Here is a 21,273-nt window from a genome sequence, read left to right as displayed (position 1 = left end):
CACTTGCACCCAAGTGGTTCAGTTCACCAGGTTGCTCCTTCGCCCTCTTAAGATATGTCTCAGAACAGTTTACCACCTGCTCTGCATTCTTTGGATAGGTTGACTCGCCTTCTTCCACCAGTCCTGGAGTTCTTGCACTGGTGATTGTCCCTGTGCCGTGTGTGCCAACGAGTACCTTTGCTTGGTATTTTTCAGCCATGTCGTGAGTACTGATGCTCCCCTTCTAGGTTGGAGGGTGTCATAAATATAAAGGGAAGGGTAAACCCCTTTGAAATCCCTCCTGGCCAGGGGAAAGCTCCTCTCACCTGTAAAGGGTTAAGAAGCTAAAGATAACCTCGCTGGCACCTGACCAAAATGACCAATGAGGAGACAAGATACTTTCAAAAGCTGGGAGGAGGGAGAGAAACAAAGGGTCTGTGTCTGTCTGTAGTCGTCTTGGCCAGGGACAGAACAGGAATGGAGTCTTAGAACTTTTAGTAAGTAATCTAGCTAGGTATGTGTTAGATTATGATTTCTTTAAATGGCTGAGAAAAGAATTGTGCTGAATAGAATAACTATTTCTGTCTGTGTATCTTTTTTGTAACTTAAGGTTTTGCCTAGAGGGGTTCTCTATGTTTTTGAATCTAATTACCCTGTAAGATATCTACCATCCTGATTTTACAGGGGGGATTTCTTTATTTCTATTTACTTCTATTTTTTTATTAAAAGTCTTCTTGTAAAAAACTGAATGCTTTTTCATTGTTCTCAGATCCAAGGGTTTGGGTCTGTGGTCACCTATGCAAATTGGTGAGGCTTTTTATCCAACATTTCCCAGGAAAGGGGGGGTGCAAGTGTTGGGAGGATTGTTCATTGTTCTTAAGATCCAAGGGTCTGGGTCTGTAGTCACCTCGGCAAATTGGTGAGGCTTTTTATCCAACATTTCCCAGGAAAGGGGGGGTGCAAGTGTTGGGAGGATTGTTCATTGTTCTTAAGATCCAAGGGTCTGGGTCTGTAGTCACCTAGGCAAATTGGTGAGGCTTTTTACCAAACCTTGTCCAGGAAGTGGGGTGCAAGGTTTTGGGAAGTATTTTGGGGGGAAGGACGCGTCCAAACAGCTCTTCCCCAGTAACCAGTATTAGTTTGGTGGTGGTAGCGACCAGTCCAAGGACAACGGGTGTAATATTTTGTACCTGGGGGAAGTTTTGACCTAAGCTGGTAAAGATAAGCTTAGGAGGTTTTTCATGCAGGTCCCCACATCTGTACCCTAGAGTTCAGAGTGGGGGAGGAACCTTGACAGAGGGGGTGCATCTGGACTCATGGAGGGTGCACAGGGCCTATGATCAGAACAGGAAGATTGACTCCATATCAATTTGTTGGAGCTGTGGGCCATCCACAAGGCATGTCGTGCTTTTTGGAACTGTATCAGGCATTCCATGGTTCGCATACTGACTGACAGTACTACCACAGTGTACTATGTGAACAAGCAAAGGCGAGCCCACTCCAGGTTGGCAATCGATCTGTGGCAGCTCTTCATCGAAGAGGATCTAGTAGCTATCCACTTACTAGGGGTACAGAACCATCTTGCGGACCAGCTCAGCAGGATCTTCTCCCTGAACTACAAATGGTCCCTGAAGTCATGTGTCCTTCAGATTGTTTTCACAACATGGGACATCCTGACCATTTGCAACAAGGGAAAACACAAAGTGTTGTCTAATCGGTTCTTGGGCAGGACTCAGCCTGGGCTCCCTCTCCAATGCCTTTTATTGCAGCTGGCAGTCGACTCTGCTGTACATCTTCCCTCCTATTACAATAATTTCCCAGGTTCTTGCCAAGCTCAAGGCAGATTGAGCCAGACTTGTCCTGATCACCCTGGCATGGACGAGACAGGGCTGGTTCTCAGATCTCCTCACGCTGTCAGTCTAGCCTCACATGCGGCTTTCTCTCTATCCTGACCTCCTCACGCAGGACCACAGCTGCATCCAACATCCGGTGATAAGCTCCTTGCACCTTATGGTGTTGCTGCTGCATGGCTGAACAAGAAGGAAGAACATTGCTTGGATACTGTTCAACAGGTCATTCTTAACAGCAGGAAGTCTTCCACTGGGACAGCCTAGTTAGCAAAGTGGAAGAGCTTCTCAGTGTGGTTCTTGGCCTGCACCCATCTGTTGGAGGATTCCATCCAGGATATCTCAGAGTACCTGCTACACTTACAGAAATCAGGCTTGGCACTCAGTTCCCTGAGACTGCACTTGACAGCAATATCAGCATTTCATTCCCCTATCCAAGGGAAATCAATTTTTTCCAGTGCCATGGTGAGAAGATTTCTGAAAGGTCTTGTCTTGTCTCTTCCAGTCCGAGAGTCAGTCCCCTTTGTGGGGTCTGAATGAAGTTGTAGTAGCTTTCATGGGGCCTCCATTTTCGCCTCTTTCATCCTGTCCACTGCCTATCCTGTCTCAGAAAACTGTGTTCTTTATAGCCATTATCTCTGCCAGGAGGGTGGGTGAGTTGCAGGCCTGGATGGTGGGGCCTCCTTACGTGCAGTTCTCTGAGGACAAGGTAAAGCTTCAGCCACACCCAAAAATCTCATGCAAAGTGATTTGAACCAAGCTGTATATTTGCCTGTGTTCTTCCCTAAGCTGCATTCCTCTCCAGACAAGCAGCACCTCTATATGTTAGACATTAAACAATGTCTAGCCATTTACCAGGACAGGACTGAACCAGTGTGTGCTTCATCTTGCCTGACTGTATCATATGCAAACCTCATGAAAGGACAAGCAGTCTCTGTGCACACTATCTCTAGTTGGATAATATCTTGTATCAGGACTGCATATGAGATAGCTTCGGCAATGTCTCCTCAGCAGGTACGGGCTCATTCAACAAGAGCACAGGCAACTTCAATAGCATTCCTCAATGACATTTCCATATTAGATATTTGCAGGGAAACCACATGGTTGTCCACAGATACATGTATGGACCATTATGCTATTACTGCATCTTCCAGAGCAGATGTTGATGTCGGAAGTGGGGTCCTGATATCCTTACTCTGATAGACTCTGAGCCCCACCTCCTACAAGGGATACTGCTTATTTGTCACCTACTTGGAATATATGTCTACATCTACTCAAAGAAGAAGAAATGGTTACTTTCTGTAACTGTGGTTCTTTGAGATGTGTTGCAGACATGTACTCCATGACCCACCTTGTGTCCGCTCCTCAGAGAGTCTTATCCTGGACATTCAAAGTGAAGTAACTGTGATGTGTCGGCACGGTGCTGCCTCATATAGCCAGGGGAAAGGCTACAGAAAGGAGGTGCGAGTACTGCTCCTAAATTCATTCTAGAATAGCAGCTGTGTTAGTCTGTATCCACAAAAAGAAAATGAGTACTTGTGGCACCTTAGAGACTAACAGATTTATTTGAGCATAAGCTTTCGTGAGCTACAGCTCACTTCATCAGATGGATGCAGTGGAATATACAGTAGGGGGATTTTATATACACAGAGAACATGAAACAATGGGTGTTACCATACACACTGTAAGGAGAGTGATCAGGTAAGGTGAGCTATTACCAGCAGGAGAGGAAAAAAAAAATCTTTTGTAGTGATAATCAAGGTGGGCCATTTCCAGCAGTTGACAAGAACTTGTGAGGAACGGTAGGGGAAAAAATAAACATGGGGAAATAGCTTTACTTTGTGTAATGACACATCCACTCCCAGTCTTTATTCAAGCCTAATTTAATGGTTTCCAGGTTGCAAATTAATTCCAATTCAGCCGTCTCTAGTTGGAGTCTGTTTTTGAAGTTTTTTTTGTTGTAATATTGCCACTTTTAGGTCTGTAATCGAATGACCAGAGAGATTGAAGTGTTCTCCGGCTGGTTTTTGAACATTATAATTCTTGACATCTGATTTGTGTCCATTTATTCTTTTACGTAGAGACTGTACGGTTTGGCCAATATACATGTGCCAGTAATGCCCCTCTGCCATGTACATTGGTCAAATTGGACAGTCTCTACATAAAAGAATAAATGGACACAAATCACCAATTTATGAGAAAAAGTAGAATTACTAGAGAGAGATCTGGATCTGAACCTCACCAAGCTTCAGATGTTGAGGTTTGGATGTGACCCAACTATAATAAATACTTAGCTAATGATGCACGGGATCCAAGTTTGGGAACATGAACTCAATCTTTCTCTTTCAGGCCAGCTCTGGTGGATGCAAGGAACAGTGTTTAGGGGAATTCTTGGAGCTCTCCACCATCAAGGAAAAAGTTATTCTTTGTGAACAGATTTTGCCCATGTTGTAAGCACAAGTGCATAAAAAAGGTATCATAAGTAGTTACTGGATATTATGTCACAGAGACAAAATTATCTCTTCTTTTAGGTGTACATACCTCCCATTGACTCTAATGGGAGTTGGACTCATGTATCAGAAGGTAGGATTTGACATGCATTATAATTCAATAAGAAAGCAAATTTAAACAAAAACAACTTTCATACAGTGGTAATAAGGAAACCAAACATTTAAAAGAAGCTAATCTGAAATACCTACAGGCAGTTTGGAAACATGGGTGTCTCTGAGTTATCACATGTCTGCACTGAGCTCTGTGAAAAAATGGCAATCAATCCAAAGACTATATTTAAGTACTTTTTTTCAGAAATAAAGTAGTAAAACTTATGCAGACTTAAGCATCTTCATTATACTTTGGGAAATAAGTGATCTCTTGTTTCGCCTTCTCCCCCGCTCTACCACTCCCCGGAGGAATAACTGAAGTATAATTTTATAGAAAAGGCTCATGTTCTGTGCTTCAGGAAATCCTGACTGTAAGGAGTTATTTGTGATATATTCTTTATGTTCTCTCCAGGCTGGAGTACTTTTAAGGTTTCTTCTGAAAAAGCATCAAAGACCTTTAAAAAAAGAAAATAAAAGAAAGAATGAGAACTCAATATTGTTACAGCTCTGACTTTTTCTCCAGGCTGTTGTCGCACTTCCTCAGGCAATTGGATTTTAAAAAAATGCCAGCCCCTTACATGAAACCCACACCTTCAGCCTGATAAGATAAATCTAGACAGACCAAGAAATCTTTATTTCAATGAGAAGTTATTGGTTTGCATCTCATGCTCATAGATTAGGGAAAAAATTGATTTTTGTCTTCAAAGGAAGAGTTTTTACAATTCTAATTGTCTATCAAGCATGGTTTAATTGACTTAATTCCCTTCCCTGTTCACTGAACGTTGTTTGTTTGGGCTGTTTTTTTCAGGCTTATACTAAAAGTCTCTTTAGTTCTCCTCCGGAGGTTTTTCTCATCAGAATACTATTGAACATTTAAACTATTGGTAGGAAAACATATATTACAAGCACTTTTCAGTTATGTAGGCACTCATCTAAAGCTGGTTACTTTAACTCTCATGTTGATATATCTCCTTTCTCAATATCAGACTTAAACTTTTGTTTAAAGGGATGCAAAGAAAACTGAGATGAAGTTGAAAATGTATAAAGGAATGATTAATGATTGTGTTTACCCTCTCTTTGGCCTAACAAAATGAGGTTGGCTGTTACTCCAAAGGAAGGAACTCAAAAATAAGTGGCAGGATACATATGAGATGTTCTTTGTCACTAAAATTAATGTCTGATTCCTTCATATGCTTTGAAAATTTACTTCCAGGGATCAGAGTTCTCTTGCATACCTGTATAAAAACTGTGGGTAATTTAATTTGGCAATGGCAATGAATACTGGTTCTGACGTAGGGGTGGTTAATTAAACTATTTGTCATACTGAATGTGTGCCCTGGTCTCTGGAGTTGGGAAATGCAGGCTTTGAGTTTAGAAATGGAGTTAAGTTCATCAGTATTAATGAGAGCCCTCCTTGGTAGAATGGTCTTTATGAACCAGATTGTGGCACTGGTTTGGTTGTTTAAGTTGTGCTTGCAAACTAATTATTTGTTTATATTTGTTTTTCTAATGTTCCAAGCTCTCGACACTATGTTAATTAAAGATATATAGTTGTGAGGAAAAGATTGCATATGTTTTGCAGGAAATGCAAAAAATGCAGGAAATGTGTGCATGGGAACTTTGTGGGTGTGGTTTAGATGCTAATTTTTTTGATACTAATAGCATGATTTCCTTTCAAACCTTAGGGAACTTGGTTTATGTTGGAAAGGGTTTCTCATATAAATCCGATCTACTGCAGTCTATACTTAACCATGCTCCATTCTTGCTGGATTCACCCCAGCTCTTCAGCCAGCTCCTGCTTATAAGATTTCAGGCTTGTTTGAAGAGGATCAGTCCTCACATACAACAGAGCTGCTGCTGTAGTGACTTCAAATACAAATATAATGTCATTCAGCTGTACTTTTTTTTCTTGTATGAGTTACATATAAGCGTCTTTGTGCTTTGGTTCTGTCATTCAGTAAGTAGGGCTCCTGATAGAGAATGAAGCTGAAAGTTAATAGACAGTGTGTATTTAGAAACTCATCACTCTTGCACCAAGTCATAACAGGGAACTCCCCCAGTTTGACACAGACTGTGAAAGGTGTCTATCTGAACCTCTGACTCTGTGGCATCTGTTGAAACTTCTGTGCTGTCTCCTATCCCTCATGGGGTTCATGCTGGCTCTGCAATTGCACTTGCAAAAAGGCAGACACTAGCCACTGGGGCATTATCATTACATTGTACATGCCTAGATTAAAAAGTGGTCAAAACAGTTGGGAGGCCTCTTCAATATTTATCATACTGTACATATAATGAAACTCTCATATCAGTAATTGCTAGATGATTAAACCTTTTCAAAGATACATTTAGTGAATGCTAATGCTATGCTGTCAAAAGGAGAGGACACGGTGCAAGCTGAAAAATAATAGATTTTTTTAAAAGCTTTTGGTGATTGGGAACTAGGGTATCAAGAAAAAGCTTTTCATGATATGAAGACACGCAGAACAGGATTTCTGTAGCTCAGAACAACCTGTAGAATAATGGACTTTGTGTGAACTAGAGTTGCCCAGAATTGGCTTTGCATGAAAATTTCTGGCAGGATTTTGCATTTTCAATTCTGGACCTTAGACCTATCTTGTAAAACTTGCAGAGGCTCTTGAATCATTTTATCCTGGGCTGCAGTTGGATGCTCTCTTCTTTTGCGTTTGCAGACAGACATTTAGTTACAGGAAAAAGAAAGCCCTTTTGATTGACGAGTTACTGAAAAATATTATTTTGATGATATGATTGAATAACGGTGATCCAACTCCTTCTAAGTTGCATGAATATCTGCCTCTTTACCATACAATACACAGAGAGATGAGTCAGGTAAATATTCAAAGTAAAAGAACAAGGTAGAGACCTACTGATTAGCTACACAAAGTAAGTGGTTCTCATCCACTTCTGTTGTAATCCCCTTTGAAGAATTGATAACCAGTACTCCCTTGCCTTCAGATTGTCCTTTTTGTGGCATGTCTGTCACATTTGCCAGCTCCATCTCCCTCTCTCTCATTCTCTCTCTCTCTGCTGCTCATTTTTTCTTGCACTTGCTCCTGGAGGAAATGCAGACAAGTGGCTGAAGATGAATTGCCAACCACGTTCCCAGGTGAAGAATGACTTAGTAAGGGTAGAAATATGGCAGTTTCTAGCCTATGACCATACAACTCTACCTGTCCCCTTTTGTGTCATCTACATTCACAATCATTTGCCATGTCTTATGTGGTAAACATAACAAGAAAGGGAACAGCCTTCAGAGCCTCCCTTGGATTAATTACTGGTGGGGCTACAGACCATGTGGTGGCAGCCTTCATGTCAGCCAAATGTTGCTGCAATCTTTCTGGAGAGGTCTATTGTTTTCCAGGTTGGGAATTGTAACACTTAAGGATTTCACAGACCAGAATTTAGTCTGCCTTCCACTCATTACTGAGGCATCTGCTTTCATTACCTGAAGAAGGTGTGCAATTCACTATACAGAAAAGGGGAAAGAATGAGAAAGATACTGATATATTGAAAGAGGATGACATTTCTGATCAAAGGAAACTTAACGGTGAAGCATTGGTGATAGCAAGAAATTTCAAATGATGCCTCTTCAGTGTAAGGTGGTTTAAGGGAATGAAAGCATTTGTTCCACTAGAACACATAAGAAATAGTGAACAGAGAAGGCTTCCAAAGACATTTAATTATATGTTTTCATGTGATATATTTTATACATATTTTATTATGTTTGCATCTTTTTATAATGCATCTTTCGATTAATTTCCTAAAGATGTATTTAAATATATTTAAGGGCCACCTTGCACCTGTATCAGCTAGTGCACTGTTAAGGAGGTGTGTTGCAGAAGGGCATAGCATTCAGAAGACTTTCAAGAGACAGTCTGCCTGCAGAGAACAGTAGCATGAAGAATATCTCCAGGAATGCAGAGGTGGCAGCTGCTATGCAGTTTGCTCTTAACTTTACCCCAGCACAGATCCCAGACCACAAACTGTTGTAGACAAGAGTGACACAGCCATGGTCCCATCTTCTTGTGTGTTGTCTAGCACCATAAGTAATGCCAGGACTCCTCCCCAGGCTTTCTTCTTCTGCACTCAGAGCATAAGGTGTGGATAGTGGTTGCCCCTCTCCTTCATCTTCCATATAAATGCTACCAGAATCTGACTCCAGAATCTTGTTTTAAATGAGTATTCTGTACATGTCATAAAATTAAATACCAAAACAGAAAGGAAAATATGAAAAGAGACAAACTTTGTACCAAAGGCACAGGAATAGGGAGAGACAGCCAGTCCTTTACCACAATCTAACCCTACTGGATGGTTTGTTGTCATATTTTACCAAGTCTCTTTCTCTTGGGTTTTTTGCTTGTAAGACCTGTAATACCATCCATTCAAAAGTAGTGGGAATTTGCAGGGAAATTGTTATGGATCTCAAGGTTACTGCACATTTTTCTCTGACCGTGAATGGGAGTTTTAAGAAATCACATGCAATTTCCCCAGGCTCCCACTTTTTCTTATATGAACATTGAAGATTTTTGTTCCAGCTGTTCAAGTATCAGGAAGTTTGGCATTTCAAATGCAAGCAATTGATGCTGTCAAGGTTCCTTTCCCACTCTGAACTCTAGGGTACAGATTTGGGGACCTGCATGAAAGACCCCCTAAGCTTATTCTTACCAGCTTAGGTTAAAAACTTCCCCAAGGTACAAACTTTGCCTTGTCCTTGAACCGTATGCTGCCACCACCAAGTGTGTTAAACAAAGAACAGGGAAAGAGCCCACTTGGAGACGTCGTCCCCAAAAGTATCCCCCCCAAGTCCTACACACCCTTTCCTGGAGAAGGCTTGATAAAAATCCTCACCAATTTGTACAGGTGAACGCAGACCCAAACCCTTGGATCTTAAGAACAATGAAAAATCAATCAGGTTCTTAAAAGAAGAATTTTAATTAAAGAAAAGGTAAAAGAATCACCTCTGTAAAATCAGGATGGTAAATACCTTACAAAGGGTAATCAGATTCAAAACATAGAGAATCCCTCTACGCAAAACCTTAAGTTACAAAAAGACACAAAAACAGGAATATACATTCCATTCAGCACAGCATATTTTACCAGCCATTAAACAAAAGGAAATCTAATGCATTTCTAGCTAGATTACTTACTAACTTAACAGAAGTTCTGAAGAGCATTCCTGATCTGTTCCCGGCAAAAGCATTACACAGACAGACAGACCCTTTGTTTCCCCCCCTCCAGCTTTGAAAGTATCTTGTCTCCTCATTGGTCATTTTGGTTAGGTGCCAAGAAGGTTATCTTAGCTTCTTAACCCTTTACAGGTGAAAGGGTTTTGCCTCTGGTCAGGAGAGATTTTATAGCACTGTATACAGAAAGTTGGTTACCCTTCCCTTTATTTTTATGACAGATGCCTTTAAAAATAATATAAAATGAATTTGTATATCTTCTATAGGGCACCAAATGTCTTGTGGCAAACTGGGAGTTCACTTGTTATCTGGCTCTCACTCTCTACCCCATCCCCATCTCTCACCCATCAAATATTTTTCCTCCTCATATTTGAACTTGTATAGCCATTTTACTTTGCAAATTGGGAAGCCTTATAAAAAGTAAACCCAAATCAAATTGCCCTTGGAAAAAGAAGTTACTAAATTAATTGCCTCAGTTACAAAATGGCTAAGGGGCAGAAAACAAAGAGTAGAATAAATGGTAATTTCTCAGCGTGATCCAAAGTTAACAGCAACAGTCCCCAAGATTTTAAACTAGGGCCAGTGTCGTTTAATATTTGTTAATGATTTGGTGAAGTGGGTGAACAGTCAAGTGGTAATATTTGCAGAGAGCAACAAAAATTTAGGTTAGTCAAAACTATTGTGAGGTACTTCAGAAGGTTCTTTTAAAGCTCAGTGCATGGGTTGATGAAATTCATGGTAGACATCATAAGGTAATTCACATTGAAAGGAATAATTAGAATTGCTTGTACATAGAATTGGCTTCTAGATTAACTGCAGTCTCTCTGCAAAAAGACCTAAGTAAACATATTCAAAAGTGACTAAGTGACTTAGGAGCCTAAGTCCTATAGATAAAGCTGGATGGGAATTTTTTTCTAAAATTATCTTCCCGTCCTTCCCCCCCCCCAAAAAAAAATTCCAAATTGTCAAAACTGTTAATTTTCACAGGAAAGAGTCCATTTCAGTGGCACTCAAGTCTAAGATGGAATTTCTGGTCAAAAGAAGGGAGCAACAGGCCCACTTGCTGGTATAGCTGATACCCTAGCGGTTAGGGAATTCATGTGGGAGACCTAGGTTCCACTGCCTGATTTGGAGAAGAGACTTGAACCCAGGACTCCCATATTCTATGTGAGTGCTCTAACCACCAAGCTGTTGGCTATATCAAAAGGTCAAGGATCATCCCCATGCCTAGTGGGGATTTTTTTTTAATCACAATTTTTTTCAGGACAGAAAAGCATTTTCTGCCCAGCTCTATCCATAGATGCTTTAGAAAATGCTGCTTCTGGGCATCACTGCAGACATCTCAATGAAAAACCCTGCTCAGTGTGAAGCAGCAGTCAACAACTCAAATATAAAATTTTGATGTAGAAAGAGTGGGATGACAAATGATACTGAGCATATAATGTTGTTACATATAAAACAGTATATAAAATATAGACCCGCTCATAATACATTAACAGAGGAACAGTCAATGAAATTTGAAGACAATACATTTAAAACTGATGAAAAATGCTTTCTTATATTGTATGTGGTTGTCCTGTGGAACTCACTGCCACAATATGTTATTGGGGTCAAGAGATTAGAAGATGAAAATAGGATTATATATTGTATGAATATTAAAAATAGCCACCATTGTTTACATATTAGGAATGATAGAAGCCATCATGTTTCTGAGAGGAAGCCAACAACCAACTGACAGGGAGTTAGGAAGAAACTTTGCCCAGAGAGAGGTCATTCCTTAACTGACCACTTTGGGTCTTCTTCACATTCAATGAAAGGAGACTGGACCACAGATATGATCTAGGAATGGTAATTCTGTTGTTCCTTAATGGTTTGCATTATATTATTTCTACTCGCTACCACCAGGAATTGATGTTTGCTGCTTTTATGCTATAGTGATTGTTTTGATAGATATGAAATGATAGAGGCAAATAATGTAGATCACTACAATTAAAAAAAAATCTACATTTAAGTGAATGAGAACAGCATCTGAAGGTAAATTTGCTTGAATAAAATTGTAAGAGTAACCATTCTTCAGATTTCAGGGCATAAAATGTGATTGATTTCCATGATCAGAAACAAGTTTCCCCCACTGATGTAGTATTTCACAGTTAAATATCTTATTGAGGAATGTGAAGTGTATCCCATTCTGAAACTTGACACTGGTCATTAGGAGCTAAAAACTTATTTGTACCAAAGAACGTACTGGTGGTGAACAGACTCTTTGTTTAACGTGCACTGGTCAAGCACTATATGATAGTATTATAATATTCCCATACACTTCACTGTCTGAAGTAAAAAAATAAACTCTTTCTGTAATGAACTTCTACAGGAGATAGTAGAAATCAGTCCAGTAAAAATATTTCGTTACAATGCTTTTACATTATTTGTACACTCACGTTTCCAACAGTGGAGTTTCATAAGCACTTGTCTGCATTTCTCAAACCGCTTTGCTAAGTATATAAGATGGGTTGTCAAGGTTCCTCCCCCACTCTGAACTCTAGGGTACAGATGTGGGGACCTGCATGAAAAACCTCCTAAGCTTATCTTTACCAGCTTAGGTCAAAACTTCCCCAAGGTACAAAATATTCCACCCGTTGTCCTTGGACTGGCCGCTACCACCACCAAACTAATACTGGTTACTGGGGAAGAGCTGTTTGGACATGTCCTTCCCCCCAAAATACTTCCCAAAACCTTGCACCCCACTTCCTGGACAAGGTTTGGTAAAAAGCCTCACCAATTTGCCTAGGTGACCACAGACCCAAACCCTTGGATCTGAGAACAATGAAAAAGCATTCAGTTTCTTACAAGAAGACTTTTAATAAAAATAGAAGTAAATAGAAATGAAGAAATCCCCCCTGTAAAATCAGGATGGTAGATATCTTACAGGGTAATTAGCTTCAAAAACATAGAGAACCCCTCTAGGCAAAACCTTAAGTTACAAAAAAGATACACAGACAGAAATAGTTATTCTATTCAGCACAATTCTTTTCTCAGCCATTTAAAGAAATCATAATCTAACACATACCTAGCTAGATTACTTACTAAAAGTTCTAAGACTCCATTCCTGGTCTATCCCCGACAAAGACCAGCATATAGACAGACACACAGACCCTTTGTTTCTCTCCCTCCTCCCAGCTTTTGAAAGTATCTTGTCTCCTCATTGGTCATTTTGGTCAGGAGCCAGCGAGGTTACCTTTAGCTTCTTAACCCTTTACAGGTGAGAGGAGCTTTCCCCTGGCCAGGAAGGATTTCAAAGGGGTTTACCCTTCCCTTTATATTTATGACATGGGTGATACATTATTCTATAACCATTTTACTGATGGTTAAACTAAGGCAAAGATACTAATTGCTTCAGCAATGAGTCAGTGACAGGACTCCATAAAGAACCCAGGAGTCCTGAGTCCCAGTGCTTTGCTGTAACCACAATACTACATTCTCTATTGTACATGACAATGAAGTCTTTTAGAGTTAGTTATTTTCTCTTCACAGAAAAAAAAGGTAATAGACCAGAATAGAAGAAAAATTGATTTTTTTTCACTTGGGTTGGATGTTAACCACTTTAATCTCGCAATATAGTTCACATTCTATCATATTGTTTTCATTGGACTGTTTTCCTGTCATCATGGAAGAAATGAAAACACAATGTGATAGACACATGAAACATAAAGCAATTTTAAGCTACACTTTGGTTTTGATTTAAACACAAATTTGCTGCCATTCCCATCTGGAATATATAGAGAATCAGTATTCCATATTAATATTAAAAGACAGTATATGTCAGATGCCATGGAAGTTAATGGCAAGACTCATATTAATTTTAGAGGTGACAGAATAAGGCCCTATGTCGAGGCTTTTAAAATTGGATTTATCATCTGTATTTTAATTTGTGAGTACATTATTGCACTCTTTATTTTCTTTAAGGAGACAGGATGTTTACATTTACAGGGATCCAGCTGTCTCCGAACAATTCTGAGACCCAGTTCAGTATACATCTCTGAACCTTGGCTGCTAACAAGATTATTATTAATAATAGCATAAGCGCTGAATGCGCTCAGCACAGAACATAAAGAAGGACATGGTCTTTGCTTTCTAGAGCTTACATTAAAAAAGGCAGATAATACAGTTCACGTACAATGGATGACTAAACGGAGGTCACTTGTTAAGTGGTACAGTACTGTAGTGTTTATCTGAGTTTTTTTTTTAAATAACATACTTTTTTTATGCAGCATCACCATTGAAATGCTTCATAAAAGATGCATGCGTTAGGAATGTTGTCAATGAAAAATGGTTGGTGGATTTTCATTCCAAGGATAATGGACAGCAAGGAAGGAAAAATGAAGACAACAGAAAGAGAAAGATACAAAAGGAAATGCATAGGTGGCTGGGTGGCTTTGTGTTTGTGCAGAAACTGGGAGTAGGAGGATATGAGAATGAATAGGAGGACCAGGTTTGTGTAAGGCCCTGAGGGTGAGGACAAAATGTTTGAACGAGGTACAGAAGGTGAAGGGAATTTAATGGGTAGCGTTTCACACAGGGGAGTGTTAAGAGCAGTGGGACAGAATAATAATGTTAGCAGGAGGTTTTTGTATAGACTGAAGCAATGCAAAATGAGATATGGCTGAGCAGAGGAAAAAGTTGCAGTAGTCAAGACAAGAACAAGTAGATGTACGTATGGGCAAGTGTTCATGTGGTAGGGAGGCTCCTTAATTGTCAAATCTGACCTGTCAAAGTTTAAACTCCCTTACTAAATGCTACAATATCTGGGGGGGAGGGGGGAAGAATCTTTGCGAAGTTTAGCCTAGTATGGCCACCCTGGAGAACTACTGGTTAACAATTTGAGTCACAGATGTGTCTGTTTAGTATATGTCCTGTGCTGCATATAATCACGATCACAGACAGAGATGAATATTTATGTTTATTGAAACAGAAGTGAAGCGATGTAATTGTAATGACAGGTTTTTTTTGGCAAAGGTACCAGTATTAGTGTGACCTTTGGAACATACATTAGGCTGAATGCTGCACAGTTTTTGTGTCTGTTCTTGAGGCAATAAACCTGAGAGAATGGAGCAGTAATCAGAACTTCACAGGAGATTTCTGCAACTTTGCTTTCAAGATTCCTGCAGTGGCGTGTCTTGTGTAGGGCTCAGCGGTGATGGTAGGTTCTATAAAGACTACATGCAGTGACATGTCAGAGGGTAGTGAAGTCATGCCTCTGGTGAAAAATATGACTAGACAATGTTCAAATGTGAATAAATTCATGTACACATATTTTTAAACTGTATAAATTAAGCAATATATTTAAAATTAATGTTTCCGAATATTTTTAACTGTAAAAAGGATTCTTTTAAACCATTTAGGCCTAGGTGTTACTTAAACATTTTGTATACAGGGCTACTACATCTAACCAGCCTCCAGAAAATCCCATTTAATTGGAAGATTGTCATAATTACAAGAACGGTGTGCGCTACACATTGCTTTGTGACTAGTCTAAACTGCCATATTCCCAAAGTACCAGGAAATCCCTTTGGATAAAGCAGTTGTACTGTACATTTATGAGAAATTACCTCTACCTGCTATATTTCTGAAGAAAAATACAAATCTTTCAAATAACTGATAGATAAAAATAAATATAATATTAATGACCCATATGTAAAGAAAATTAAATCCTTAGTGCTTTACATTAGCAACATTTTACATATCCATTTTAATAATAGCTGTATATACATAACTACATAAATAAAGATATTAATTTGCTAATACCAAAAAGGGAGAAGACCCAGTGACTCCAAGATGTCCACTGGGGACTTTGATATTGCCAATCTATTTTGTGTGGACTTTCCACATAGATTTTTCACATACTCGGATAGAATGGTGATGGAGAGCAATTGAAAACGCTATGATAAGAATGCAAAACATCTTTCTCATTACTTAGGACAAAAGTACTGGAGAATCAGACAGACTTTATTTAAAAGTAATGGGTCTGATATCACATTAATACAATTAATTTTTCAGTCCATGGATATCAGGGGATTGTGATTTATGTCCGTATATAGTTTCTTTTCAATTAAGTCTAGAAGAGCTTTTAAAACTTGGACTATATATGTCCTTGGGTCTAGCTCTCCAGTGTTTTTTCACAAGGGACAAATGTACCTTATATCCCAACATATGGGCCCAGAAAGCTGTAAAAGTTCAAGCAGACAGGGTATGGAGATCGCAGTAGAAAATACATTTTAAAAGTATCTTAAAATAAAGATGTGAATAAATGTTTCATACCAATAGGCATAAATCATACTCCCAGTGTTTCTGAAACTTCCCAAGTTCAGCCAAAAATAAATGTAGCCTACTTTCCATGAAGAACACAGGATATTGTGCCAAAATCCAAATGATTGTTTCTTACCTCCAGCCACAATATTAGGACTTCAGTACCGGTTCTGGTCTCACTTCCCCGACAATGGGAATGAAAGTTGAAGTCACTCAGCTCCTCACCGGAGATCCTCAGTTTTTTTGAAGGATTTGAGCCGAGTTTTGCTGAAGGGTGTCAAAGCTATGTTGTTCTCCTCACCTCATCCATATTGCCTCACAGAGGAAATGTTAGATGAGATGTTCCCAGTGACCCTCCACTTACTTACTTTCCCAATATAAAAATACATGCCTGACTCAGAAATCCAGATATCTGTTCCATGAATTGATGCTTGGCACTGCAGCTGATCTTGCCATGCAATTCGACCCCTGTACTCTGAAACTAAAATTAATATTTTTCAATTTGGCTCAACACATCAAAATCTTTATTTACAACATTACACTGTTTTCATCATTTGTTTAGAGTTAAGAAAGTCCTTTCTGTGGCTAAAAGAAAAGGAGTACTTGTGGCACCTTAGAGACTAACCAATTTATTAGAGCATAAGCTTTCGTGAGCTACAGCTCAGTGAGTTTTAGCTCACGAAAGCTTATGCTCTAATAAATTGGTTAGTCTCTAAGGTGCCACAAGTACTCCTTTTCTTCTTGCGAATACAGACTAACACGGCTGTTACTCTGAAACCTTTCTGTGGCTCTCACTCCTGGTTAAATGTTCCTTAAAACAGCATTTCCCTATTCTACCTGTGCTGCTGAGTTTTTAATATGTCTATTTAAATGCAAATTTTGACTTTCTGTTTGTAATCATATAAAATGTTTGGCACTAAAATTTTAATCAGAAATGTAATTTTATATAGATGCAGTAATGGAGTGGTAGGGCACAGATAATAGAATGATGCATCACTGGCCTGATTTCTCAAAGAAGGGACGTGTCCTCTCCAATTTCAGCTGAGAAGCATGATTAATTTCTGTACCTATTTTAACATGTTTACTTTTAAGATGGTTTTTAAAGTATATTTTGAACATTCAGCCTTGCTCAAAAAATCTCCTGAATTCTTATCTCTCCCCTGATTTATCAGGACCTCAAACCCGACAGTGTTTATTTCAAACCCGGCAGTGACTATTTCATATCTTCAGGGGACGAAAGCTGCCATTATATTCTGACCAATGTCTCCTTTTGATGAACAAGCTAGATACTGTGGAGACTTGTCTGGATAGCAGGGCAGGATTTGTCTCTGTAATACTCAATCAGATACAGATTAATGTTCAGCCACTGTTGAGCATACCTTTGTATTTCATTTTTCCATTTCACTTTCATGTACCATTGGCCCTCGCCAGTACCACTAATAATTTGTCTGGGGCTACAGTGGCAAGCAGCAGTGGTCCATCTGCCAGGACCACAGCTGTTCAGCATGGCCACAGTTGCCAGTAGTAACTGAGCTCCATCTGCCGCCGGCAGAATCACTTTTATGCCTGTGGATCTGACTGATGTGGTACTGTTATGATGAGCCTGCTAGCCACCAAACAGTACCAGACCACTCGTAAGGTCAGTTAATGGCAAGCTATAGCACAGGGAAGCCACTTCAAACCACATATAGCATTATCTAGTCCATATGATGTGCTAGTTCTGCATTGTGACTGATCTTACTTACAGGATAAGAAGATTGCCTGATCAATGTTGTCAAGTTAATCACACTAGGGCATGATCACAGCAGCTAATGCCACTGCACCTGGAGTCAGGGGAGTGGACATTCCATCTCTGGCATTTTCAGAGACCAAGAACCAGGAACACCTTAATATAAAGCTATTCAATGGGGACACTTTATTTAATGGCTGTGAGTCAAGACTGTGCCTCGTTAAACTCCCTTAACTATATATGGCAGATTTATATCTGCCTCACTCAGGTATTAAACAAAAGTTCCTGGGCAGTTTATTTTATTTATACTTTGAAAGAAAGTTTCATATTATCACAGTTCTGGTGGATATCAAATTTCAGCTATATGACTATAGCAACAGTTAAAGAAAAGAGTAAGCTTTAATCTTTGTACAGTCTGCCTTTTATGTTTGCTAGATGCCCTTGTATTAATTACATACCACAGATTCCCAATGGTATAGGATCTAAAGGACAGTGTTTTGCTTTTCCATTTTGATCTCATCCCTCCCTCTCTCCCTGCCAGAATTTGGATGGGCCAGAAAATGGTAGATAATGGGCCAGCAAGTGGTAGTGCTGCATCGAGGCATTTAAAAAAAAATAACCGCAGCACACAAGATAGATAAAGTAGCTATAGCTGAATTTTTTTTAATCACTTATCAAAGCACAGGTGATTCCTAAAGGTGAAAAATCTTAGTGTTTGAACCAAGAAGGTGTTTGACCTCATTGAGGCTCTGGGGAGAAACAATTTCTTATGCACTCTATCCAATAAGTTCATTATTGTTCTACCTGATCACTCAGATGTTCACAGGGACCATTTCATTTCAATTCATCTCTTCTGATTGGTTTTGCTTTTCTTCTGGTAAAACATTGCCTAATTTGCCTGTAAAGTTTTGTTTATTCATTGAAGCTCAGATTGAAATCTGCTGGGTCATTAATCTAACTATTCAAGGTTAACCAAGCTTTTATGTTTAGATTGCTTTTTATGGAACAGGTTTCAAGGGTTTGAAAGTGCTGGGCATTACCTCATTTTTGACATTTCACAATGAATCCTTTTTTGAAATGTGATTTGAATTCAATCATCATTTTATTGGAGAGGAGATGAAGATTATATTTATATATATATTACAGTAAAATTGCATTTTTCACCTTCCTGTTCTGCTACAGTGGTGTGAAATGATAACTAACATTCTCTCTGTGTTTCCATGGTAAACCTTGTTTTTCAGGGTGTTTATATTGCTTGTCTTTGATCTAAAATTGAATTTTACTAGGCTACTTAAGAATATAAACATTTTGTTTTCCAAAATTCTCAGGTGTTTTTCATCTTAAATCCCAAACAAGTTGCATTAAGCAGTTATTCACTTTCCCCCAGCATATTTAACATTGGAAACTACTCTTACTTTTCATTAAGATAGTGGCTATACACAACAAATGTCTAGACCAAACTCTCTCTCCCAGTCTTCTTCTTACCGCAGTTAACTTCAAGAAAGTTTTAAGTTTGAATTCTGAGGGAACACATTGTGTACCATTACACAAAACATGTTAATTCTGTGCCTTTAGAACTCTGCTTAGAACCACTGCTAGTTTCCCACAGCTAACCTCTGCTTTAATGCTTTGATTTTTGTGTGTGCGTATCATATTTAAAATTAAGAGTTTTTTTTCCCAAGCTTCAAGGGCATTTGTTTCAATACTTGTTTATTTGCTGTTACCCTCTCTTTCCGTGCCCTGTTTCCTATCCTTATATGTTGGCATCATTTTGTGTGTGTTCATCTAATTGTGGGTCTGATCCTTCAAACACTCTCTAGTGGGCACAGCCCTGAGTCCACACTGAGGCCTTGTCTACGCTGGCAACTTTCTGCGCAGTAAAGCAGCCTTCTGTACTGTAACTCCCAAGGTGTACACGCTGCCAAGCCACTTAGTGCGCAGAAACGGCGCAGTTGCAGCGCTCTAAACAAACCACCCCAACGAGAGGCGTAGAGCTTTTTGCACCGGGGCTGCAGCGCTGTCATGCCAGTGTAGACACCCTACTCGATTACAGCGCTGCAAATGGTCTCCAGGAGGTGTCCCACAATGCCTGTTCCCACCTCTCTGGTCATCGGTTTGAACTCTACTGCTCTGCCCTGAGGTGACCAACCATCATTCCCACCCCATACATTCCTTTGCAAATTTGAAAGTCCCCTTCCTGTCTGCTCAGTGATGCATGCAGTGGTCTCAGGGCATCTTTCCAGGTGGCCATGCCTGCTCCACGCACCAGGCGATCCTGTGCTTGGAGCAATGCCGAACTGTTGGATCTAATCGGCTTTTGGGGAGAGGAGGCTGTGCAGCCCCAGCTGCGCTCCAGCCACAGGAATTATGATACCTAAGGACAGATTTCACAATGCATGACGGAAAGGGGCCATGATCATGACATATTGCAGTGTAAGGTAAAAATGAAGGAACTACGGAACGCCTACCACAAGGCGTGGGAAGCAAACCGCCATTCTGGTGCTGCGCCCACAAGCTGCCAGTTCCACAAATTGCTGGATGAGATACTCAGTGGCAACCCCACCTCTGCTGCGAAGGCCCCTGTGGATACTTCATTGGCTTGCATGCCTGTCGAGAGGGGACTGAGCCATGAGGAGGAAATCTTGGACAAAGAGGGGGAAGGGGACTCAGAGGCAGAGGATGACTGGGAGGCCAGAGATGTGTGCAGTCAGGAGGAGCCTACCCCGGAGGAGCCTAGCCAGTCACAGCAGGCAGATACTGGTGAAGCGCAAACAGGAGAAGAGGCTCCTGGTAAATGGATCTGATTTTAGGAATTGCTGAAGTGAGTTGTTGGGGGCAGGAGGGTTGCAGAAAGCAGGCTTTCTCCCACTGCATGCCTAGTCTGAGCGGTGGAACAGGCTGTTGATAGACTTCCTCGCTTCACGGGAATCTCCCTCAGAGATCTCCAGGAAACTCTCATGGAGATACTGGGCAATCTGCTGTCACAGGTTCCTCGGCAGAACTGCTTTCTTTCTTGCCTCATTAACGGTAACTTTTCCGTCCGGCTTTGCCGTCACTGGGCGGGGTGGGGGACCATTGCTGCGCACAGGTGAGCCACATAGGTGCCAGGGCGGAAGCCGCAGGCTTGGAGAAGACCCTCCCTTGATTCCCTGCTCACCCCCAGAAGCAAGATATCTTCCATAATGATCGCACCCTGTGGAAAGCGTGGGGACAGTAATGATTATCAGGCCCTCCCTACAGTGCTGGCTCTACCCAAGTGCCACGTGCCCAATGTACAGCAGGGTCCGGGAAGAGTGATTTACCCTGGCCCTGTGGCTACTCACCATTTTGGGGGTCTTGTGGCTCATGCGTGCTTGCCTGGGGTCAGCCAGTTAGTCACAGGTGTGTGAGTACTGGCTCTTTTAAAGACCTGAAACAGTGTTGTCTGTGTTGGAAACAATACTGCTTCTGTAAAATGTTGCATTTAAACTTAATAGAGATGACCTTGGGAGCCCAGCCTCCCTCTTTGTTATTGCGGGTGGAACAGCTGCACAGAATTAGAAAGCAGCCAAGAAGAACTAAGGAGGACTTTCTCCGTGAGGTTATAATGCACTCCGCCGCTGAGAAACAGGAAT

The 21,273-nt window shown here is 40.4% G+C and overlaps 1 protein-coding gene across 12 annotated transcripts in view; it reads left to right on the top strand.

Annotated features, from left to right (window-relative positions):
* Nucleotides 1-21,273, top strand: part of RBFOX1 (RNA binding fox-1 homolog 1) — a 2,430,619-nt gene that overhangs the window by 1,193,339 nt on the left and 1,216,007 nt on the right. The gene's annotated exons all lie outside the window — the stretch shown is intronic.

The sequence above is a fragment of the Lepidochelys kempii genome, chromosome 10, assembly GCF_965140285.1.
Source record: "Lepidochelys kempii isolate rLepKem1 chromosome 10, rLepKem1.hap1, whole genome shotgun sequence".
NCBI classification, from domain to species: Eukaryota; Metazoa; Chordata; order Testudines; family Cheloniidae; genus Lepidochelys; species Lepidochelys kempii.
The sequence above is the reverse complement of the archived record's forward strand: the minus strand, read 5'-3'. Positions and strand labels throughout refer to the sequence as shown.